Source organism: Ambystoma mexicanum, unplaced genomic scaffold (assembly GCF_040938575.1).
Source record: "Ambystoma mexicanum isolate Mex_15411 unplaced genomic scaffold, UKY_AmexF1_1 Mex_scaf20, whole genome shotgun sequence".
Taxonomy (NCBI): Eukaryota; Metazoa; Chordata; class Amphibia; order Caudata; family Ambystomatidae; genus Ambystoma; species Ambystoma mexicanum.
This window is the reverse complement of record NW_027182434.1, coordinates 1,901,936-1,924,074: the sequence shown is the minus strand read 5'-3', so window position 1 is coordinate 1,924,074 and position 22,139 is coordinate 1,901,936. Positions and strand designations below refer to the sequence as shown.

General features: G+C 51.5%; 26 non-coding genes across 26 annotated transcripts; 11 read left to right on the top strand and 15 right to left on the bottom strand.

The window, feature by feature from the left end:
• Positions 1-194: 194 nt before the first annotated feature.
• On the bottom strand, positions 195-276 carry TRNAL-AAG (transfer RNA leucine (anticodon AAG)). The gene has a single exon. It is a non-coding gene; the product is annotated as a tRNA-Leu (tRNA).
• Positions 277-817: 541 nt separating this feature from the next.
• TRNAD-GUC (transfer RNA aspartic acid (anticodon GUC)) lies at positions 818-889 on the top strand. Its single transcript has one exon. It is a non-coding gene; the product is annotated as a tRNA-Asp (tRNA).
• Positions 890-1,663: 774 nt separating this feature from the next.
• Positions 1,664-1,745, bottom strand: TRNAL-AAG (transfer RNA leucine (anticodon AAG)). The gene has a single exon. It is a non-coding gene; the product is annotated as a tRNA-Leu (tRNA).
• Positions 1,746-2,286: 541 nt separating this feature from the next.
• TRNAD-GUC (transfer RNA aspartic acid (anticodon GUC)) lies at positions 2,287-2,358 on the top strand. The gene has a single exon. It is a non-coding gene; the product is annotated as a tRNA-Asp (tRNA).
• Positions 2,359-3,132: 774 nt separating this feature from the next.
• Positions 3,133-3,214, bottom strand: TRNAL-AAG (transfer RNA leucine (anticodon AAG)). Its single transcript has one exon. It is a non-coding gene; the product is annotated as a tRNA-Leu (tRNA).
• A 541-nt stretch (positions 3,215-3,755) lies between these two features.
• TRNAD-GUC (transfer RNA aspartic acid (anticodon GUC)) lies at positions 3,756-3,827 on the top strand. Its single transcript has one exon. It is a non-coding gene; the product is annotated as a tRNA-Asp (tRNA).
• Positions 3,828-4,601: 774 nt separating this feature from the next.
• On the bottom strand, positions 4,602-4,683 carry TRNAL-AAG (transfer RNA leucine (anticodon AAG)). Its single transcript has one exon. It is a non-coding gene; the product is annotated as a tRNA-Leu (tRNA).
• A 541-nt stretch (positions 4,684-5,224) lies between these two features.
• On the top strand, positions 5,225-5,296 carry TRNAD-GUC (transfer RNA aspartic acid (anticodon GUC)). Its single transcript has one exon. It is a non-coding gene; the product is annotated as a tRNA-Asp (tRNA).
• Positions 5,297-6,070: 774 nt separating this feature from the next.
• TRNAL-AAG (transfer RNA leucine (anticodon AAG)) lies at positions 6,071-6,152 on the bottom strand. The gene has a single exon. It is a non-coding gene; the product is annotated as a tRNA-Leu (tRNA).
• Positions 6,153-6,693: 541 nt separating this feature from the next.
• On the top strand, positions 6,694-6,765 carry TRNAD-GUC (transfer RNA aspartic acid (anticodon GUC)). Its single transcript has one exon. It is a non-coding gene; the product is annotated as a tRNA-Asp (tRNA).
• A 774-nt stretch (positions 6,766-7,539) lies between these two features.
• TRNAL-AAG (transfer RNA leucine (anticodon AAG)) lies at positions 7,540-7,621 on the bottom strand. Its single transcript has one exon. It is a non-coding gene; the product is annotated as a tRNA-Leu (tRNA).
• A 541-nt stretch (positions 7,622-8,162) lies between these two features.
• On the top strand, positions 8,163-8,234 carry TRNAD-GUC (transfer RNA aspartic acid (anticodon GUC)). The gene has a single exon. It is a non-coding gene; the product is annotated as a tRNA-Asp (tRNA).
• Positions 8,235-9,008: 774 nt separating this feature from the next.
• On the bottom strand, positions 9,009-9,090 carry TRNAL-AAG (transfer RNA leucine (anticodon AAG)). Its single transcript has one exon. It is a non-coding gene; the product is annotated as a tRNA-Leu (tRNA).
• Positions 9,091-10,450: 1,360 nt separating this feature from the next.
• Positions 10,451-10,532, bottom strand: TRNAL-AAG (transfer RNA leucine (anticodon AAG)). The gene has a single exon. It is a non-coding gene; the product is annotated as a tRNA-Leu (tRNA).
• A 541-nt stretch (positions 10,533-11,073) lies between these two features.
• On the top strand, positions 11,074-11,145 carry TRNAD-GUC (transfer RNA aspartic acid (anticodon GUC)). The gene has a single exon. It is a non-coding gene; the product is annotated as a tRNA-Asp (tRNA).
• Positions 11,146-11,919: 774 nt separating this feature from the next.
• Positions 11,920-12,001, bottom strand: TRNAL-AAG (transfer RNA leucine (anticodon AAG)). The gene has a single exon. It is a non-coding gene; the product is annotated as a tRNA-Leu (tRNA).
• A 1,373-nt stretch (positions 12,002-13,374) lies between these two features.
• TRNAL-AAG (transfer RNA leucine (anticodon AAG)) lies at positions 13,375-13,456 on the bottom strand. Its single transcript has one exon. It is a non-coding gene; the product is annotated as a tRNA-Leu (tRNA).
• A 541-nt stretch (positions 13,457-13,997) lies between these two features.
• On the top strand, positions 13,998-14,069 carry TRNAD-GUC (transfer RNA aspartic acid (anticodon GUC)). Its single transcript has one exon. It is a non-coding gene; the product is annotated as a tRNA-Asp (tRNA).
• Positions 14,070-14,843: 774 nt separating this feature from the next.
• Positions 14,844-14,925, bottom strand: TRNAL-AAG (transfer RNA leucine (anticodon AAG)). Its single transcript has one exon. It is a non-coding gene; the product is annotated as a tRNA-Leu (tRNA).
• A 1,373-nt stretch (positions 14,926-16,298) lies between these two features.
• TRNAL-AAG (transfer RNA leucine (anticodon AAG)) lies at positions 16,299-16,380 on the bottom strand. The gene has a single exon. It is a non-coding gene; the product is annotated as a tRNA-Leu (tRNA).
• Positions 16,381-16,921: 541 nt separating this feature from the next.
• On the top strand, positions 16,922-16,993 carry TRNAD-GUC (transfer RNA aspartic acid (anticodon GUC)). The gene has a single exon. It is a non-coding gene; the product is annotated as a tRNA-Asp (tRNA).
• A 774-nt stretch (positions 16,994-17,767) lies between these two features.
• TRNAL-AAG (transfer RNA leucine (anticodon AAG)) lies at positions 17,768-17,849 on the bottom strand. Its single transcript has one exon. It is a non-coding gene; the product is annotated as a tRNA-Leu (tRNA).
• A 1,387-nt stretch (positions 17,850-19,236) lies between these two features.
• On the bottom strand, positions 19,237-19,318 carry TRNAL-AAG (transfer RNA leucine (anticodon AAG)). The gene has a single exon. It is a non-coding gene; the product is annotated as a tRNA-Leu (tRNA).
• A 541-nt stretch (positions 19,319-19,859) lies between these two features.
• On the top strand, positions 19,860-19,931 carry TRNAD-GUC (transfer RNA aspartic acid (anticodon GUC)). The gene has a single exon. It is a non-coding gene; the product is annotated as a tRNA-Asp (tRNA).
• Positions 19,932-20,705: 774 nt separating this feature from the next.
• Positions 20,706-20,787, bottom strand: TRNAL-AAG (transfer RNA leucine (anticodon AAG)). The gene has a single exon. It is a non-coding gene; the product is annotated as a tRNA-Leu (tRNA).
• A 541-nt stretch (positions 20,788-21,328) lies between these two features.
• Positions 21,329-21,400, top strand: TRNAD-GUC (transfer RNA aspartic acid (anticodon GUC)). The gene has a single exon. It is a non-coding gene; the product is annotated as a tRNA-Asp (tRNA).
• The last annotated feature ends 739 nt before the right edge of the window (positions 21,401-22,139 follow it).

Below are 22,139 nucleotides of genomic sequence, written 5' to 3'. Positions count from 1 at the left end.
TCACAAAGCAGCAGGGAGCGCCGTTCCAGATGGGAAACTTGAGACTGGATGTCCAGAAAAGCAAGACGTCAGAAGCGAAACCTTTTTCCTGCAGGGTGTGGCATACCATCCGCTTGCTCATTGCGACAGAGGTGGCACTAATGAAGGAAGAGGTCAACGTTACGTTCTTCTTTAAAATGCAAGGCCAGGAAAAGTGGCAGCGGTGGGATTTGAACCCACGCCTCCGAAGAGACTGGAGCCTTAATCCAGCGCCTTAGACCGCTCGGCCACGCTACCTCCCTGCTAGTCGCCGAAAGCGGAACTTGACCCGTTGCCCGGCCCGCTTTAGTGCTTTGCCTTTTCTCCTTGGAAAGTCTGGAGACAGGCAGTGGAAGGGCAGGCAAACTGTCAGGTGCGCAGAGGAGGGGAGACCATGAGGCAAGGTGGGAGATGGGGGCAAGAAGTGAGAAAAAAACTAATCGCAAGCTAGGGCAGGATTCGGAAAGTGAAGCCGAAAAGGGGCTTAGCATGCAGCCCAGGGGTTTCTTTGACTGTCCTAAGCCCACAGGGACTTTGCCGTCCTCAGCTCATGAGACTTGAGATGGGTAGCTTGATTTGCTGAGGAAATGCGGGATGACAGATTCAACTCTGGAGTCAAACATAGCCCGGAACTATCGCCTTAAACTGAGTTTTAAGCCTGGTGCCGATAAAAAGAAAGAAATTAGCCTTAGATCGGGCAAGCCGTTTGACGGGGGAAAATGAGACCCCCCTAGGCCAGCTAGGTGGTCGCTGGATGCTGTGCAGACATCAGCAGCTGTTCATTTCATGCCCTCACGTCTCCTCGTTAGTATAGTGGTCAGTATCCCCGCCTGTCACGCGGGAGACCGGGGTTCAATTCCCCGACGGGGAGGTTAAACCGTTTCTGGATTTTTTTTAGTTCTTGACAAATATTCTTGAAGATTAGGCTGAGTCAAGTAGGGAATGGGTGCCAAGAACTGACTCTTTAAGAAAAAAGCACCGGCAACGCTAGTCATCGTACAATATTTGTGCACAATTGCTTACATTAGGCGGCCGGTCCACTTTATTGAGTCCCCCTCAGCACCATTTAGTGCTCCTGTTGTCTGCGAAGTCCAAATTGTAACCCTGAATCAGTTCCTCTTCTGACCCTTTGTATCATGTTACATGACGAGTAATGATCACCTGTTAGCTTTATCCCTAATTATAACTCTCACTCTTTCCCTGCATCTAACCCTAGCTCTAATCCCATCATTAACCTCGGTCCGGGCACACGCGTGAACCCCTACTCTCATCTCAGCCTCTCCTGGTGATACATCACACCTGGGATCGTTTGCTCCCTGTGGGCTGTGGGAAATTTGCTACCAGCACGCCCTGGAAGTGGGGCTCATTCCGCTGCAACGGGAGGTCTTCCCAGGACGCGTCACAGCTCAACGCAAGAGCTCCTGGGTTTCGAAGGCTCTTGCAGCAAGCCTTCACAAAGCAGCAGGGAGCGCCGTTCCAGATGGGAAACTTGAGACTGGATGTCCAGAAAAGCAAGACGTCAGAAGCGAAACCTTTTTCCTGCAGGGTGTGGCATACCATCCGCTTGCTCATTGCGACAGAGGTGGCACTAATGAAGGAAGAGGTCAACGTTACGTTCTTCTTTAAAATGCAAGGCCAGGAAAAGTGGCAGCGGTGGGATTTGAACCCACGCCTCCGAAGAGACTGGAGCCTTAATCCAGCGCCTTAGACCGCTCGGCCACGCTACCTCCCTGCTAGTCGCCGAAAGCGGAACTTGACCCGTTGCCCGGCCCGCTTTAGTGCTTTGCCTTTTCTCCTTGGAAAGTCTGGAGACAGGCAGTGGAAGGGCAGGCAAACTGTCAGGTGCGCAGAGGAGGGGAGACCATGAGGCAAGGTGGGAGATGGGGGCAAGAAGTGAGAAAAAAACTAATCGCAAGCTAGGGCAGGATTCGGAAAGTGAAGCCGAAAAGGGGCTTAGCATGCAGCCCAGGGGTTTCTTTGACTGTCCTAAGCCCACAGGGACTTTGCCGTCCTCAGCTCATGAGACTTGAGATGGGTAGCTTGATTTGCTGAGGAAATGCGGGATGACAGATTCAACTCTGGAGTCAAACATAGCCCGGAACTATCGCCTTAAACTGAGTTTTAAGCCTGGTGCCGATAAAAAGAAAGAAATTAGCCTTAGATCGGGCAAGCCGTTTGACGGGGGAAAATGAGACCCCCCTAGGCCAGCTAGGTGGTCGCTGGATGCTGTGCAGACATCAGCAGCTGTTCATTTCATGCCCTCACGTCTCCTCGTTAGTATAGTGGTCAGTATCCCCGCCTGTCACGCGGGAGACCGGGGTTCAATTCCCCGACGGGGAGGTTAAACCGTTTCTGGATTTTTTTTAGTTCTTGACAAATATTCTTGAAGATTAGGCTGAGTCAAGTAGGGAATGGGTGCCAAGAACTGACTCTTTAAGAAAAAAGCACCGGCAACGCTAGTCATCGTACAATATTTGTGCACAATTGCTTACATTAGGCGGCCGGTCCACTTTATTGAGTCCCCCTCAGCACCATTTAGTGCTCCTGTTGTCTGCGAAGTCCAAATTGTAACCCTGAATCAGTTCCTCTTCTGACCCTTTGTATCATGTTACATGACGAGTAATGATCACCTGTTAGCTTTATCCCTAATTATAACTCTCACTCTTTCCCTGCATCTAACCCTAGCTCTAATCCCATCATTAACCTCGGTCCGGGCACACGCGTGAACCCCTACTCTCATCTCAGCCTCTCCTGGTGATACATCACACCTGGGATCGTTTGCTCCCTGTGGGCTGTGGGAAATTTGCTACCAGCACGCCCTGGAAGTGGGGCTCATTCCGCTGCAACGGGAGGTCTTCCCAGGACGCGTCACAGCTCAACGCAAGAGCTCCTGGGTTTCGAAGGCTCTTGCAGCAAGCCTTCACAAAGCAGCAGGGAGCGCCGTTCCAGATGGGAAACTTGAGACTGGATGTCCAGAAAAGCAAGACGTCAGAAGCGAAACCTTTTTCCTGCAGGGTGTGGCATACCATCCGCTTGCTCATTGCGACAGAGGTGGCACTAATGAAGGAAGAGGTCAACGTTACGTTCTTCTTTAAAATGCAAGGCCAGGAAAAGTGGCAGCGGTGGGATTTGAACCCACGCCTCCGAAGAGACTGGAGCCTTAATCCAGCGCCTTAGACCGCTCGGCCACGCTACCTCCCTGCTAGTCGCCGAAAGCGGAACTTGACCCGTTGCCCGGCCCGCTTTAGTGCTTTGCCTTTTCTCCTTGGAAAGTCTGGAGACAGGCAGTGGAAGGGCAGGCAAACTGTCAGGTGCGCAGAGGAGGGGAGACCATGAGGCAAGGTGGGAGATGGGGGCAAGAAGTGAGAAAAAAACTAATCGCAAGCTAGGGCAGGATTCGGAAAGTGAAGCCGAAAAGGGGCTTAGCATGCAGCCCAGGGGTTTCTTTGACTGTCCTAAGCCCACAGGGACTTTGCCGTCCTCAGCTCATGAGACTTGAGATGGGTAGCTTGATTTGCTGAGGAAATGCGGGATGACAGATTCAACTCTGGAGTCAAACATAGCCCGGAACTATCGCCTTAAACTGAGTTTTAAGCCTGGTGCCGATAAAAAGAAAGAAATTAGCCTTAGATCGGGCAAGCCGTTTGACGGGGGAAAATGAGACCCCCCTAGGCCAGCTAGGTGGTCGCTGGATGCTGTGCAGACATCAGCAGCTGTTCATTTCATGCCCTCACGTCTCCTCGTTAGTATAGTGGTCAGTATCCCCGCCTGTCACGCGGGAGACCGGGGTTCAATTCCCCGACGGGGAGGTTAAACTGTTTCTGGATTTTTTTTAGTTCTTGACAAATATTCTTGAAGATTAGGCTGAGTCAAGTAGGGAATGGGTGCCAAGAACTGACTCTTTAAGAAAAAAGCACCGGCAACGCTAGTCATCGTACAATATTTGTGCACAATTGCTTACATTAGGCGGCCGGTCCACTTTATTGAGTCCCCCTCAGCACCATTTAGTGCTCCTGTTGTCTGCGAAGTCCAAATTGTAACCCTGAATCAGTTCCTCTTCTGACCCTTTGTATCATGTTACATGACGAGTAATGATCACCTGTTAGCTTTATCCCTAATTATAACTCTCACTCTTTCCCTGCATCTAACCCTAGCTCTAATCCCATCATTAACCTCGGTCCGGGCACACGCGTGAACCCCTACTCTCATCTCAGCCTCTCCTGGTGATACATCACACCTGGGATCGTTTGCTCCCTGTGGGCTGTGGGAAATTTGCTACCAGCACGCCCTGGAAGTGGGGCTCATTCCGCTGCAACGGGAGGTCTTCCCAGGACGCGTCACAGCTCAACGCAAGAGCTCCTGGGTTTCGAAGGCTCTTGCAGCAAGCCTTCACAAAGCAGCAGGGAGCGCCGTTCCAGATGGGAAACTTGAGACTGGATGTCCAGAAAAGCAAGACGTCAGAAGCGAAACCTTTTTCCTGCAGGGTGTGGCATACCATCCGCTTGCTCATTGCGACAGAGGTGGCACTAATGAAGGAAGAGGACAACGTTACGTTCTTCTTTAAAATGCAAGGCCAGGAAAAGTGGCAGCGGTGGGATTTGAACCCACGCCTCCGAAGAGACTGGAGCCTTAATCCAGCGCCTTAGACCGCTCGGCCACGCTACCTCCCTGCTAGTCGCCGAAAGCGGAACTTGACCCGTTGCCCGGCCCGCTTTAGTGCTTTGCCTTTTCTCCTTGGAAAGTCTGGAGACAGGCAGTGGAAGGGCAGGCAAACTGTCAGGTGCGCAGAGGAGGGGAGACCATGAGGCAAGGTGGGAGATGGGGGCAAGAAGTGAGAAAAAAACTAATCGCAAGCTAGGGCAGGATTCGGAAAGTGAAGCCGAAAAGGGGCTTAGCATGCAGCCCAGGGGTTTCTTTGACTGTCCTAAGCCCACAGGGACTTTGCCGTCCTCAGCTCATGAGACTTGAGATGGGTAGCTTGATTTGCTGAGGAAATGCGGGATGACAGATTCAACTCTGGAGTCAAACATAGCCCGGAACTATCGCCTTAAACTGAGTTTTAAGCCTGGTGCCGATAAAAAGAAAGAAATTAGCCTTAGATCGGGCAAGCCGTTTGACGGGGGAAAATGAGACCCCCCTAGGCCAGCTAGGTGGTCGCTGGATGCTGTGCAGACATCAGCAGCTGTTCATTTCATGCCCTCACGTCTCCTCGTTAGTATAGTGGTCAGTATCCCCGCCTGTCACGCGGGAGACCGGGGTTCAATTCCCCGACGGGGAGGTTAAACTGTTTCTGGATTTTTTTTAGTTCTTGACAAATATTCTTGAAGATTAGGCTGAGTCAAGTAGGGAATGGGTGCCAAGAACTGACTCTTTAAGAAAAAAGCACCGGCAACGCTAGTCATCGTACAATATTTGTGCACAATTGCTTACATTAGGCGGCCGGTCCACTTTATTGAGTCCCCCTCAGCACCATTTAGTGCTCCTGTTGTCTGCGAAGTCCAAATTGTAACCCTGAATCAGTTCCTCTTCTGACCCTTTGTATCATGTTACATGACGAGTAATGATCACCTGTTAGCTTTATCCCTAATTATAACTCTCACTCTTTCCCTGCATCTAACCCTAGCTCTAATCCCATCATTAACCTCGGTCCGGGCACACGCGTGAACCCCTACTCTCATCTCAGCCTCTCCTGGTGATACATCACACCTGGGATCGTTTGCTCCCTGTGGGCTGTGGGAAATTTGCTACCAGCACGCCCTGGAAGTGGGGCTCATTCCGCTGCAACGGGAGGTCTTCCCAGGACGCGTCACAGCTCAACGCAAGAGCTCCTGGGTTTCGAAGGCTCTTGCAGCAAGCCTTCACAAAGCAGCAGGGAGCGCCGTTCCAGATGGGAAACTTGAGACTGGATGTCCAGAAAAGCAAGACGTCAGAAGCGAAACCTTTTTCCTGCAGGGTGTGGCATACCATCCGCTTGCTCATTGCGACAGAGGTGGCACTAATGAAGGAAGAGGTCAACGTTACGTTCTTCTTTAAAATGCAAGGCCAGGAAAAGTGGCAGCGGTGGGATTTGAACCCACGCCTCCGAAGAGACTGGAGCCTTAATCCAGCGCCTTAGACCGCTCGGCCACGCTACCTCCCTGCTAGTCGCCGAAAGCGGAACTTGACCCGTTGCCCGGCCCGCTTTAGTGCTTTGCCTTTTCTCCTTGGAAAGTCTGGAGACAGGCAGTGGAAGGGCAGGCAAACTGTCAGGTGCGCAGAGGAGGGGAGACCATGAGGCAAGGTGGGAGATGGGGGCAAGAAGTGAGAAAAAAACTAATCGCAAGCTAGGGCAGGATTCGGAAAGTGAAGCCGAAAAGGGGCTTAGCATGCAGCCCAGGGGTTTCTTTGACTGTCCTAAGCCCACAGGGACTTTGCCGTCCTCAGCTCATGAGACTTGAGATGGGTAGCTTGATTTGCTGAGGAAATGCGGGATGACAGATTCAACTCTGGAGTCAAACATAGCCCGGAACTATCGCCTTAAACTGAGTTTTAAGCCTGGTGCCGATAAAAAGAAAGAAATTAGCCTTAGATCGGGCAAGCCGTTTGACGGGGGAAAATGAGACCCCCCTAGGCCAGCTAGGTGGTCGCTGGATGCTGTGCAGACATCAGCAGCTGTTCATTTCATGCCCTCACGTCTCCTCGTTAGTATAGTGGTCAGTATCCCCGCCTGTCACGCGGGAGACCGGGGTTCAATTCCCCGACGGGGAGGTTAAACCGTTTCTGGATTTTTTTTAGTTCTTGACAAATATTCTTGAAGATTAGGCTGAGTCAAGTAGGGAATGGGTGCCAAGAACTGACTCTTTAAGAAAAAAGCACCGGCAACGCTAGTCATCGTACAATATTTGTGCACAATTGCTTACATTAGGCGGCCGGTCCACTTTATTGAGTCCCCCTCAGCACCATTTAGTGCTCCTGTTGTCTGCGAAGTCCAAATTGTAACCCTGAATCAGTTCCTCTTCTGACCCTTTGTATCATGTTACATGACGAGTAATGATCACCTGTTAGCTTTATCCCTAATTATAACTCTCACTCTTTCCCTGCATCTAACCCTAGCTCTAATCCCATCATTAACCTCGGTCCGGGCACACGCGTGAACCCCTACTCTCATCTCAGCCTCTCCTGGTGATACATCACACCTGGGATCGTTTGCTCCCTGTGGGCTGTGGGGAATTTGCTACCAGCACGCCCTGGAAGTGGGGCTCATTCCGCTGCAACGGGAGGTCTTCCCAGGACGCGTCACAGCTCAACGCAAGAGCTCCTGGGTTTCGAAGGCTCTTGCAGCAAGCCTTCACAAAGCAGCAGGGAGCGCCGTTCCAGATGGGAAACTTGAGACTGGATGTCCAGAAAAGCAAGACGTCAGAAGCGAAACCTTTTTCCTGCAGGGTGTGGCATACCATCCGCTTGCTCATTGCGACAGAGGTGGCACTAATGAAGGAAGAGGTCAACGTTACGTTCTTCTTTAAAATGCAAGGCCAGGAAAAGTGGCAGCGGTGGGATTTGAACCCACGCCTCCGAAGAGACTGGAGCCTTAATCCAGCGCCTTAGACCGCTCGGCCACGCTACCTCCCTGCTAGTCGCCGAAAGCGGAACTTGACCCGTTGCCCGGCCCGCTTTAGTGCTTTGCCTTTTCTCCTTGGAAAGTCTGGAGACAGGCAGTGGAAGGGCAGGCAAACTGTCAGGTGCGCAGAGGAGGGGAGACCATGAGGCAAGGTGGGAGATGGGGGCAAGAAGTGAGAAAAAAACTAATCGCAAGCTAGGGCAGGATTCGGAAAGTGAAGCCGAAAAGGGGCTTAGCATGCAGCCCAGGGGTTTCTTTGACTGTCCTAAGCCCACAGGGACTTTGCCGTCCTCAGCTCATGAGACTTGAGATGGGTAGCTTGATTTGCTGAGGAAATGCGGGATGACAGATTCAACTCTGGAGTCAAACATAGCCCGGAACTATCGCCTTAAACTGAGTTTTAAGCCTGGTGCCGATAAAAAGAAAGAAATTAGCCTTAGATCGGGCAAGCCGTTTGACGGGGGAAAATGAGACCCCCCTAGGCCAGCTAGGTGGTCGCTGGATGCTGTGCAGACATCAGCAGCTGTTCATTTCATGCCCTCACGTCTCCTCGTTAGTATAGTGGTCAGTATCCCCGCCTGTCACGCGGGAGACCGGGGTTCAATTCCCCGACGGGGAGGTTAAACTGTTTCTGGATTTTTTTTAGTTCTTGACAAATATTCTTGAAGATTAGGCTGAGTCAAGTAGGGAATGGGTGCCAAGAACTGACTCTTTAAGAAAAAAGCACCGGCAACGCTAGTCATCGTACAATATTTGTGCACAATTGCTTACATTAGGCGGCCGGTCCACTTTATTGAGTCCCCCTCAGCACCATTTAGTGCTCCTGTTGTCTGCGAAGTCCAAATTGTAACCCTGAATCAGTTCCTCTTCTGACCCTTTGTATCATGTTACATGACGAGTAATGATCACCTGTTAGCTTTATCCCTAATTATAACTCTCACTCTTTCCCTGCATCTAACCCTAGCTCTAATCCCATCATTAACCTCGGTCCGGGCACACGCGTGAACCCCTACTCTCATCTCAGCCTCTCCTGGTGATACATCACACCTGGGATCGTTTGCTCCCTGTGGGCTGTGGGAAATTTGCTACCAGCACGCCCTGGAAGTGGGGCTCATTCCGCTGCAACGGGAGGTCTTCCCAGGACGCGTCACAGCTCAACGCAAGAGCTCCTGGGTTTCGAAGGCTCTTGCAGCAAGCCTTCACAAAGCAGCAGGGAGCGCCGTTCCAGATGGGAAACTTGAGACTGGATGTCCAGAAAAGCAAGACGTCAGAAGCGAAACCTTTTTCCTGCAGGGTGTGGCATACCATCCGCTTGCTCATTGCGACAGAGGTGGCACTAATGAAGGAAGAGGTCAACGTTACGTTCTTCTTTAAAATGCAAGGCCAGGAAAAGTGGCAGCGGTGGGATTTGAACCCACGCCTCCGAAGAGACTGGAGCCTTAATCCAGCGCCTTAGACCGCTCGGCCACGCTACCTCCCTGCTAGTCGCCGAAAGCGGAACTTGACCCGTTGCCCGGCCCGCTTTAGTGCTTTGCCTTTTCTCCTTGGAAAGTCTGGAGACAGGCAGTGGAAGGGCAGGCAAACTGTCAGGTGCGCAGAGGAGGGGAGACCATGAGGCAAGGTGGGAGATGGGGGCAAGAAGTGAGAAAAAAACTAATCGCAAGCTAGGGCAGGATTCGGAAAGTGAAGCCGAAAAGGGGCTTAGCATGCAGCCCAGGGGTTTCTTTGACTGTCCTAAGCCCACAGGGACTTTGCCGTCCTCAGCTCATGAGACTTGAGATGGGTAGCTTGATTTGCTGAGGAAATGCGGGATGACAGATTCAACTCTGGAGTCAAACATAGCCCGGAACTATCGCCTTAAACTGAGTTTTAAGCCTGGTGCCGATAAAAAGAAAGAAATTAGCCTTAGATCGGGCAAGCCGTTTGACGGGGGAAAATGAGACCCCCCTAGGCCAGCTAGGTGGTCGCTGGATGCTGTGCAGACATCAGCAGCTGTTCATTTCATGCCCTCACGTCTCCTCGTTAGTATAGTGGTCAGTATCCCAATTCCCCGACGGGGAGGTTAAACTGTTTCTGGATTTTTTTTAGTTCTTGACAAATATTCTTGAAGATTAGGCTGAGTCAAGTAGGGAATGGGTGCCAAGAACTGACTCTTTAAGAAAAAAGCACCGGCAACGCTAGTCATCGTACAATATTTGTGCACAATTGCTTACATTAGGCGGCCGGTCCACTTTATTGAGTCCCCCTCAGCACCATTTAGTGCTCCTGTTGTCTGCGAAGTCCAAATTGTAACCCTGAATCAGTTCCTCTTCTGACCCTTTGTATCATGTTACATGACGAGTAATGATCACCTGTTAGCTTTATCCCTAATTATAACTCTCACTCTTTCCCTGCATCTAACCCTAGCTCTAATCCCATCATTAACCTCGGTCCGGGCACACGCGTGAACCCCTACTCTCATCTCAGCCTCTCCTGGTGATACATCACACCTGGGATCGTTTGCTCCCTGTGGGCTGTGGGAAATTTGCTACCAGCACGCCCTGGAAGTGGGGCTCATTCCGCTGCAACGGGAGGTCTTCCCAGGACGCGTCACAGCTCAACGCAAGAGCTCCTGGGTTTCGAAGGCTCTTGCAGCAAGCCTTCACAAAGCAGCAGGGAGCGCCGTTCCAGATGGGAAACTTGAGACTGGATGTCCAGAAAAGCAAGACGTCAGAAGCGAAACCTTTTTCCTGCAGGGTGTGGCATACCATCCGCTTGCTCATTGCGACAGAGGTGGCACTAATGAAGGAAGAGGTCAACGTTACGTTCTTCTTTAAAATGCAAGGCCAGGAAAAGTGGCAGCGGTGGGATTTGAACCCACGCCTCCGAAGAGACTGGAGCCTTAATCCAGCGCCTTAGACCGCTCGGCCACGCTACCTCCCTGCTAGTCGCCGAAAGCGGAACTTGACCCGTTGCCCGGCCCGCTTTAGTGCTTTGCCTTTTCTCCTTGGAAAGTCTGGAGACAGGCAGTGGAAGGGCAGGCAAACTGTCAGGTGCGCAGAGGAGGGGAGACCATGAGGCAAGGTGGGAGATGGGGGCAAGAAGTGAGAAAAAAACTAATCGCAAGCTAGGGCAGGATTCGGAAAGTGAAGCCGAAAAGGGGCTTAGCATGCAGCCCAGGGGTTTCTTTGACTGTCCTAAGCCCACAGGGACTTTGCCGTCCTCAGCTCATGAGACTTGAGATGGGTAGCTTGATTTGCTGAGGAAATGCGGGATGACAGATTCAACTCTGGAGTCAAACATAGCCCGGAACTATCGCCTTAAACTGAGTTTTAAGCCTGGTGCCGATAAAAAGAAAGAAATTAGCCTTAGATCGGGCAAGCCGTTTGACGGGGGAAAATGAGACCCCCCTAGGCCAGCTAGGTGGTCGCTGGATGCTGTGCAGACATCAGCAGCTGTTCATTTCATGCCCTCACGTCTCCTCGTTAGTATAGTGGTCAGTATCCCCGCCTGTCACGCGGGAGACCGGGGTTCAATTCCCCGACGGGGAGGTTAAACCGTTTCTGGATTTTTTTTAGTTCTTGACAAATATTCTTGAAGATTAGGCTGAGTCAAGTAGGGAATGGGTGCCAAGAACTGACTCTTTAAGAAAAAAGCACCGGCAACGCTAGTCATCGTACAATATTTGTGCACAATTGCTTACATTAGGCGGCCGGTCCACTTTATTGAGTCCCCCTCAGCACCATTTAGTGCTCCTGTTGTCTGCGAAGTCCAAATTGTAACCCTGAATCAGTTCCTCTTCTGACCCTTTGTATCATGTTACATGACGAGTAATGATCACCTGTTAGCTTTATCCCTAATTATAACTCTCACTCTTTCCCTGCATCTAACCCTAGCTCTAATCCCATCATTAACCTCGGTCCGGGCACACGCGTGAACCCCTACTCTCATCTCAGCCTCTCCTGGTGATACATCACACCTGGGATCGTTTGCTCCCTGTGGGCTGTGGGGAATTTGCTACCAGCACGCCCTGGAAGTGGGGCTCATTCCGCTGCAACGGGAGGTCTTCCCAGGACGCGTCACAGCTCAACGCAAGAGCTCCTGGGTTTCGAAGGCTCTTGCAGCAAGCCTTCACAAAGCAGCAGGGAGCGCCGTTCCAGATGGGAAACTTGAGACTGGATGTCCAGAAAAGCAAGACGTCAGAAGCGAAACCTTTTTCCTGCAGGGTGTGGCATACCATCCGCTTGCTCATTGCGACAGAGGTGGCACTAATGAAGGAAGAGGTCAACGTTACGTTCTTCTTTAAAATGCAAGGCCAGGAAAAGTGGCAGCGGTGGGATTTGAACCCACGCCTCCGAAGAGACTGGAGCCTTAATCCAGCGCCTTAGACCGCTCGGCCACGCTACCTCCCTGCTAGTCGCCGAAAGCGGAACTTGACCCGTTGCCCGGCCCGCTTTAGTGCTTTGCCTTTTCTCCTTGGAAAGTCTGGAGACAGGCAGTGGAAGGGCAGGCAAACTGTCAGGTGCGCAGAGGAGGGGAGACCATGAGGCAAGGTGGGAGATGGGGGCAAGAAGTGAGAAAAAAACTAATCGCAAGCTAGGGCAGGATTCGGAAAGTGAAGCCGAAAAGGGGCTTAGCATGCAGCCCAGGGGTTTCTTTGACTGTCCTAAGCCCACAGGGACTTTGCCGTCCTCAGCTCATGAGACTTGAGATGGGTAGCTTGATTTGCTGAGGAAATGCGGGATGACAGATTCAACTCTGGAGTCAAACATAGCCCGGAACTATCGCCTTAAACTGAGTTTTAAGCCTGGTGCCGATAAAAAGAAAGAAATTAGCCTTAGATCGGGCAAGCCGTTTGACGGGGGAAAATGAGACCCCCCTAGGCCAGCTAGGTGGTCGCTGGATGCTGTGCAGACATCAGCAGCTGTTCATTTCATGCCCTCACGTCTCCTCGTTAGTATAGTGGTCAGTAGCGGGAGACCGGGGTTCAATTCCCCGACGGGGAGGTTAAACCGTTTCTGGATTTTTTTTAGTTCTTGACAAATATTCTTGAAGATTAGGCTGAGTCAAGTAGGGAATGGGTGCCAAGAACTGACTCTTTAAGAAAAAAGCACCGGCAACGCTAGTCATCGTACAATATTTGTGCACAATTGCTTACATTAGGCGGCCGGTCCACTTTATTGAGTCCCCCTCAGCACCATTTAGTGCTCCTGTTGTCTGCGAAGTCCAAATTGTAACCCTGAATCAGTTCCTCTTCTGACCCTTTGTATCATGTTACATGACGAGTAATGATCACCTGTTAGCTTTATCCCTAATTATAACTCTCACTCTTTCCCTGCATCTAACCCTAGCTCTAATCCCATCATTAACCTCGGTCCGGGCACACGCGTGAACCCCTACTCTCATCTCAGCCTCTCCTGGTGATACATCACACCTGGGATCGTTTGCTCCCTGTGGGCTGTGGGAAATTTGCTACCAGCACGCCCTGGAAGTGGGGCTCATTCCGCTGCAACGGGAGGTCTTCCCAGGACGCGTCACAGCTCAACGCAAGAGCTCCTGGGTTTCGAAGGCTCTTGCAGCAAGCCTTCACAAAGCAGCAGGGAGCGCCGTTCCAGATGGGAAACTTGAGACTGGATGTCCAGAAAAGCAAGACGTCAGAAGCGAAACCTTTTTCCTGCAGGGTGTGGCATACCATCCGCTTGCTCATTGCGACAGAGGTGGCACTAATGAAGGAAGAGGTCAACGTTACGTTCTTCTTTAAAATGCAAGGCCAGGAAAAGTGGCAGCGGTGGGATTTGAACCCACGCCTCCGAAGAGACTGGAGCCTTAATCCAGCGCCTTAGACCGCTCGGCCACGCTACCTCCCTGCTAGTCGCCGAAAGCGGAACTTGACCCGTTGCCCGGCCCGCTTTAGTGCTTTGCCTTTTCTCCTTGGAAAGTCTGGAGACAGGCAGTGGAAGGGCAGGCAAACTGTCAGGTGCGCAGAGGAGGGGAGACCATGAGGCAAGGTGGGAGATGGGGGCAAGAAGTGAGAAAAAAACTAATCGCAAGCTAGGGCAGGATTCGGAAAGTGAAGCCGAAAAGGGGCTTAGCATGCAGCCCAGGGGTTTCTTTGACTGTCCTAAGCCCACAGGGACTTTGCCGTCCTCAGCTCATGAGACTTGAGATGGGTAGCTTGATTTGCTGAGGAAATGCGGGATGACAGATTCAACTCTGGAGTCAAACATAGCCCGGAACTATCGCCTTAAACTGAGTTTTAAGCCTGGTGCCGATAAAAAGAAAGAAATTAGCCTTAGATCGGGCAAGCCGTTTGACGGGGGAAAATGAGACCCCCCTAGGCCAGCTAGGTGGTCGCTGGATGCTGTGCAGACATCAGCAGCTGTTCATTTCATGCCCTCACGTCTCCTCGTTAGTATAGTGGTCAGTATCCCCGCCTGTCACGCGGGAGACCGGGGTTCAATTCCCCGACGGGGAGGTTAAACCGTTTCTGGATTTTTTTTAGTTCTTGACAAATATTCTTGAAGATTAGGCTGAGTCAAGTAGGGAATGGGTGCCAAGAACTGACTCTTTAAGAAAAAAGCACCGGCAACGCTAGTCATCGTACAATATTTGTGCACAATTGCTTACATTAGGCGGCCGGTCCACTTTATTGAGTCCCCCTCAGCACCATTTAGTGCTCCTGTTGTCTGCGAAGTCCAAATTGTAACCCTGAATCAGTTCCTCTTCTGACCCTTTGTATCATGTTACATGACGAGTAATGATCACCTGTTAGCTTTATCCCTAATTATAACTCTCACTCTTTCCCTGCATCTAACCCTAGCTCTAATCCCATCATTAACCTCGGTCCGGGCACACGCGTGAACCCCTACTCTCATCTCAGCCTCTCCTGGTGATACATCACACCTGGGATCGTTTGCTCCCTGTGGGCTGTGGGAAATTTGCTACCAGCACGCCCTGGAAGTGGGGCTCATTCCGCTGCAACGGGAGGTCTTCCCAGGACGCGTCACAGCTCAACGCAAGAGCTCCTGGGTTTCGAAGGCTCTTGCAGCAAGCCTTCACAAAGCAGCAGGGAGCGCCGTTCCAGATGGGAAACTTGAGACTGGATGTCCAGAAAAGCAAGACGTCAGAAGCGAAACCTTTTTCCTGCAGAGTGTGGCATACCATCCGCTTGCTCATTGCGACAGAGGTGGCACTAATGAAGGAAGAGGTCAACGTTACGTTCTTCTTTAAAATGCAAGGCCAGGAAAAGTGGCAGCGGTGGGATTTGAACCCACGCCTCCGAAGAGACTGGAGCCTTAATCCAGCGCCTTAGACCGCTCGGCCACGCTACCTCCCTGCTAGTCGCCGAAAGCGGAACTTGACCCGTTGCCCGGCCCGCTTTAGTGCTTTGCCTTTTCTCCTTGGAAAGTCTGGAGACAGGCAGTGGAAGGGCAGGCAAACTGTCAGGTGCGCAGAGGAGGGGAGACCATGAGGCAAGGTGGGAGATGGGGGCAAGAAGTGAGAAAAAAACTAATCGCAAGCTAGGGCAGGATTCGGAAAGTGAAGCCGAAAAGGGGCTTAGCATGCAGCCCAGGGGTTTCTTTGACTGTCCTAAGCCCACAGGGACTTTGCCGTCCTCAGCTCATGAGACTTGAGATGGGTAGCTTGATTTGCTGAGGAAATGCGGGATGACAGATTCAACTCTGGAGTCAAACATAGCCCGGAACTATCGCCTTAAACTGAGTTTTAAGCCTGGTGCCGATAAAAAGAAAGAAATTAGCCTTAGATCGGGCAAGCCGTTTGACGGGGGAAAATGAGACCCCCCTAGGCCAGCTAGGTGGTCGCTGGATGCTGTGCAGACATCAGCAGCTGTTCATTTCATGCCCTCACGTCTCCTCGTTAGTATAGTGGTCAGTATCCCCGCCTGTCACGCGGGAGACCGGGGTTGGAGGTTAAACCGTTTCTGGATTTTTTTTAGTTCTTGACAAATATTCTTGAAGATTAGGCTGAGTCAAGTAGGGAATGGGTGCCAAGAACTGACTCTTTAAGAAAAAAGCACCGGCAACGCTAGTCATCGTACAATATTTGTGCACAATTGCTTACATTAGGCGGCCGGTCCACTTTATTGAGTCCCCCTCAGCACCATTTAGTGCTCCTGTTGTCTGCGAAGTCCAAATTGTAACCCTGAATCAGTTCCTCTTCTGACCCTTTGTATCATGTTACATGACGAGTAATGATCACCTGTTAGCTTTATCCCTAATTATAACTCTCACTCTTTCCCTGCATCTAACCCTAGCTCTAATCCCATCATTAACCTCGGTCCGGGCACACGCGTGAACCCCTACTCTCATCTCAGCCTCTCCTGGTGATACATCACACCTGGGATCGTTTGCTCCCTGTGGGCTGTGGGAAATTTGCTACCAGCACGCCCTGGAAGTGGGGCTCATTCCGCTGCAACGGGAGGTCTTCCCAGGACGCGTCACAGCTCAACGCAAGAGCTCCTGGGTTTCGAAGGCTCTTGCAGCAAGCCTTCACAAAGCAGCAGGGAGCGCCGTTCCAGATGGGAAACTTGAGACTGGATGTCCAGAAAAGCAAGACGTCAGAAGCGAAACCTTTTTCCTGCAGGGTGTGGCATACCATCCGCTTGCTCATTGCGACAGAGGTGGCACTAATGAAGGAAGAGGTCAACGTTACGTTCTTCTTTAAAATGCAAGGCCAGGAAAAGTGGCAGCGGTGGGATTTGAACCCACGCCTCCGAAGAGACTGGAGCCTTAATCCAGCGCCTTAGACCGCTCGGCCACGCTACCTCCCTGCTAGTCGCCGAAAGCGGAACTTGACCCGTTGCCCGGCCCGCTTTAGTGCTTTGCCTTTTCTCCTTGGAAAGTCTGGAGACAGGCAGTGGAAGGGCAGGCAAACTGTCAGGTGCGCAGAGGAGGGGAGACCATGAGGCAAGGTGGGAGATGGGGGCAAGAAGTGAGAAAAAAACTAATCGCAAGCTAGGGCAGGATTCGGAAAGTGAAGCCGAAAAGGGGCTTAGCATGCAGCCCAGGGGTTTCTTTGACTGTCCTAAGCCCACAGGGACTTTGCCGTCCTCAGCTCATGAGACTTGAGATGGGTAGCTTGATTTGCTGAGGAAATGCGGGATGACAGATTCAACTCTGGAGTCAAACATAGCCCGGAACTATCGCCTTAAACTGAGTTTTAAGCCTGGTGCCGATAAAAAGAAAGAAATTAGCCTTAGATCGGGCAAGCCGTTTGACGGGGGAAAATGAGACCCCCCTAGGCCAGCTAGGTGGTCGCTGGATGCTGTGCAGACATCAGCAGCTGTTCATTTCATGCCCTCACGTCTCCTCGTTAGTATAGTGGTCAGTATCCCCGCCTGTCACGCGGGAGACCGGGGTTCAATTCCCCGACGGGGAGGTTAAACCGTTTCTGGATTTTTTTTAGTTCTTGACAAATATTCTTGAAGATTAGGCTGAGTCAAGTAGGGAATGGGTGCCAAGAACTGACTCTTTAAGAAAAAAGCACCGGCAACGCTAGTCATCGTACAATATTTGTGCACAATTGCTTACATTAGGCGGCCGGTCCACTTTATTGAGTCCCCCTCAGCACCATTTAGTGCTCCTGTTGTCTGCGAAGTCCAAATTGTAACCCTGAATCAGTTCCTCTTCTGACCCTTTGTATCATGTTACATGACGAGTAATGATCACCTGTTAGCTTTATCCCTAATTATAACTCTCACTCTTTCCCTGCATCTAACCCTAGCTCTAATCCCATCATTAACCTCGGTCCGGGCACACGCGTGAACCCCTACTCTCATCTCAGCCTCTCCTGGTGATACATCACACCTGGGATCGTTTGCTCCCTGTGGGCTGTGGGAAATTTGCTACCAGCACGCCCTGGAAGTGGGGCTCATTCCGCTGCAACGGGAGGTCTTCCCAGGACGCGTCACAGCTCAACGCAAGAGCTCCTGGGTTTCGAAGGCTCTTGCAGCAAGCCTTCACAAAGCAGCAGGGAGCGCCGTTCCAGATGGGAAACTTGAGACTGGATGTCCAGAAAAGCAAGACGTCAGAAGCGAAACCTTTTTCCTGCAGGGTGTGGCATACCATCCGCTTGCTCATTGCGACAGAGGTGGCACTAATGAAGGAAGAGGTCAACGTTACGTTCTTCTTTAAAATGCAAGGCCAGGAAAAGTGGCAGCGGTGGGATTTGAACCCACGCCTCCGAAGAGACTGGAGCCTTAATCCAGCGCCTTAGACCGCTCGGCCACGCTACCTCCCTGCTAGTCGCCGAAAGCGGAACTTGACCCGTTGCCCGGCCCGCTTTAGTGCTTTGCCTTTTCTCCTTGGAAAGTCTGGCGACAGGCAGTGGAAGGGCAGGCAAACTGTCAGGTGCGCAGAGGAGGGGAGACCATGAGGCAAGGTGGGAGATGGGGGCAAGAAGTGAGAAAAAAACTAATCGCAAGCTAGGGCAGGATTCGGAAAGTGAAGCCGAAAAGGGGCTTAGCATGCAGCCCAGGGGTTTCTTTGACTGTCCTAAGCCCACAGGGACTTTGCCGTCCTCAGCTCATGAGACTTGAGATGGGTAGCTTGATTTGCTGAGGAAATGCGGGATGACAGATTCAACTCTGGAGTCAAACATAGCCCGGAACTATCGCCTTAAACTGAGTTTTAAGCCTGGTGCCGATAAAAAGAAAGAAATTAGCCTTAGATCGGGCAAGCCGTTTGACGGGGGAAAATGAGACCCCCCTAGGCCAGCTAGGTGGTCGCTGGATGCTGTGCAGACATCAGCAGCTGTTCATTTCATGCCCTCACGTCTCCTCGTTAGTATAGTGGTCAGTATCCCCGCCTGTCACGCGGGAGACCGGGGTTCAATTCACCGACGGGGAGGTTAAACCGTTTCTGGATTTTTTTTAGTTCTTGACAAATATTCTTGAAGATTAGGCTGAGTCAAGTAGGGAATGGGTGCCAAGAACTGACTCTTTAAGAAAAAAGCACCGGCAACGCTAGTCATCGTACAATATTTGTGCACAATTGCTTACATTAGGCGGCCGGTCCACTTTATTGAGTCCCCCTCAGCACCATTTAGTGCTCCTGTTGTCTGCGAAGTCCAAATTGTAACCCTGAATCAGTTCCTCTTCTGACCCTTTGTATCATGTTACATGACGAGTAATGATCACCTGTTAGCTTTATCCCTAATTATAACTCTCACTCTTTCCCTGCATCTAACCCTAGCTCTAATCCCATCATTAACCTCGGTCCGGGCACACGCGTGAACCCCTACTCTCATCTCAGCCTCTCCTGGTGATACATCACACCTGGGATCGTTTGCTCCCTGTGGGCTGTGGGAAATTTGCTACCAGCACGCCCTGGAAGTGGGGCTCATTCCGCTGCAACGGGAGGTCTTCCCAGGACGCGTCACAGCTCAACGCAAGAGCTCCTGGGTTTCGAAGGCTCTTGCAGCAAGCCTTCACAAAGCAGCAGGGAGCGCCGTTCCAGATGGGAAACTTGAGACTGGATGTCCAGAAAAGCAAGACGTCAGAAGCGAAACCTTTTTCCTGCAGGGTGTGGCATACCATCCGCTTGCTCATTGCGACAGAGGTGGCACTAATGAAGGAAGAGGTCAACGTTACGTTCTTCTTTAAAATGCAAGGCCAGGAAAAGTGGCAGCGGTGGGATTTGAACCCACGCCTCCGAAGAGACTGGAGCCTTAATCCAGCGCCTTAGACCGCTCGGCCACGCTACCTCCCTGCTAGTCGCCGAAAGCGGAACTTGACCCGTTGCCCGGCCCGCTTTAGTGCTTTGCCTTTTCTCCTTGGAAAGTCTGGAGACAGGCAGTGGAAGGGCAGGCAAACTGTCAGGTGCGCAGAGGAGGGGAGACCATGAGGCAAGGTGGGAGATGGGGGCAAGAAGTGAGAAAAAAACTAATCGCAAGCTAGGGCAGGATTCGGAAAGTGAAGCCGAAAAGGGGCTTAGCATGCAGCCCAGGGGTTTCTTTGACTGTCCTAAGCCCACAGGGACTTTGCCGTCCTCAGCTCATGAGACTTGAGATGGGTAGCTTGATTTGCTGAGGAAATGCGGGATGACAGATTCAACTCTGGAGTCAAACATAGCCCGGAACTATCGCCTTAAACTGAGTTTTAAGCCTGGTGCCGATAAAAAGAAAGAAATTAGCCTTAGATCGGGCAAGCCGTTTGACGGGGGAAAATGAGACCCCCCTAGGCCAGCTAGGTGGTCGCTGGATGCTGTGCAGACATCAGCAGCTGTTCATTTCATGCCCTCACGTCTCCTCGTTAGTATAGTGGTCAGTATCCCCGCCTGTCACGCGGGAGACCGGGGTTCAATTCCCCGACGGGGAGGTTAAACCGTTTCTGGATTTTTTTTAGTTCTTGACAAATATTCTTGAAGATTAGGCTGAGTCAAGTAGGGAATGGGTGCCAAGAACTGACTCTTTAAGAAAAAAGCACCGGCAACGCTAGTCATCGTACAATATTTGTGCACAATTGCTTACATTAGGCGGCCGGTCCACTTTATTGAGTCCCCCTCAGCACCATTTAGTGCTCCTGTTGTCTGCGAAGTCCAAATTGTAACCCTGAATCAGTTCCTCTTCTGACCCTTTGTATCATGTTACATGACGAGTAATGATCACCTGTTAGCTTTATCCCTAATTATAACTCTCACTCTTTCCCTGCATCTAACCCTAGCTCTAATCCCATCATTAACCTCGGTCCGGGCACACGCGTGAACCCCTACTCTCATCTCAGCCTCTCCTGGTGATACATCACACCTGGGATCGTTTGCTCCCTGTGGGCTGTGGGAAATTTGCTACCAGCACGCCCTGGAAGTGGGGCTCATTCCGCTGCAACGGGAGGTCTTCCCAGGACGCGTCACAGCTCAACGCAAGAGCTCCTGGGTTTCGAAGGCTCTTGCAGCAAGCCTTCACAAAGCAGCAGGGAGCGCCGTTCCAGATGGGAAACTTGAGACTGGATGTCCAGAAAAGCAAGACGTCAGAAGCGAAACCTTTTTCCTGCAGGGTGTGGCATACCATCCGCTTGCTCATTGCGACAGAGGTGGCACTAATGAAGGAAGAGGTCAACGTTACGTTCTTCTTTAAAATGCAAGGCCAGGAAAAGTGGCAGCGGTGGGATTTGAACCCACGCCTCCGAAGAGACTGGAGCCTTAATCCAGCGCCTTAGACCGCTCGGCCACGCTACCTCCCTGCTAGTCGCCGAAAGCGGAACTTGACCCGTTGCCCGGCCCGCTTTAGTGCTTTGCCTTTTCTCCTTGGAAAGTCTGGAGACAGGCAGTGGAAGGGCAGGCAAACTGTCAGGTGCGCAGAGGAGGGGAGACCATGAGGCAAGGTGGGAGATGGGGGCAAGAAGTGAGAAAAAAACTAATCGCAAGCTAGGGCAGGATTCGGAAAGTGAAGCCGAAAAGGGGCTTAGCATGCAGCCCAGGGGTTTCTTTGACTGTCCTAAGCCCACAGGGACTTTGCCGTCCTCAGCTCATGAGACTTGAGATGGGTAGCTTGATTTGCTGAGGAAATGCGGGATGACAGATTCAACTCTGGAGTCAAACATAGCCCGGAACTATCGCCTTAAACTGAGTTTTAAGCCTGGTGCCGATAAAAAGAAAGAAATTAGCCTTAGATCGGGCAAGCCGTTTGACGGGGGAAAATGAGACCCCCCTAGGCCAGCTAGGTGGTCGCTGGATGCTGTGCAGACATCAGCAGCTGTTCATTTCATGCCCTCACGTCTCCTCGTTAGTATAGTGGTCAGTATCCCCGCCTGTCACGCGGGAGACCGGGGTTCAATTCCCCGACGGGGAGGTTAAACTGTTTCTGGATTTTTTTTAGTTCTTGACAAATATTCTTGAAGATTAGGCTGAGTCAAGTAGGGAATGGGTGCCAAGAACTGACTCTTTAAGAAAAAAGCACCGGCAACGCTAGTCATCGTACAATATTTGTGCACAATTGCTTACATTAGGCGGCCGGTCCACTTTATTGAGTCCCCCTCAGCACCATTTAGTGCTCCTGTTGTCTGCGAAGTCCAAATTGTAACCCTGAATCAGTTCCTCTTCTGACCCTTTGTATCATGTTACATGACGAGTAATGATCACCTGTTAGCTTTATCCCTAATTATAACTCTCACTCTTTCCCTGCATCTAACCCTAGCTCTAATCCCATCATTAACCTCGGTCCGGGCACACGCGTGAACCCCTACTCTCATCTCAGCCTCTCCTGGTGATACATCACACCTGGGATCGTTTGCTCCCTGTGGGCTGTGGGAAATTTGCTACCAGCACGCCCTGGAAGTGGGGCTCATTCCGCTGCAACGGGAGGTCTTCCCAGGACGCGTCACAGCTCAACGCAAGAGCTCCTGGGTTTCGAAGGCTCTTGCAGCAAGCCTTCACAAAGCAGCAGGGAGCGCCGTTCCAGATGGGAAACTTGAGACTGGATGTCCAGAAAAGCAAGACGTCAGAAGCGAAACCTTTTTCCTGCAGGGTGTGGCATACCATCCGCTTGCTCATTGCGACAGAGGTGGCACTAATGAAGGAAGAGGTCAACG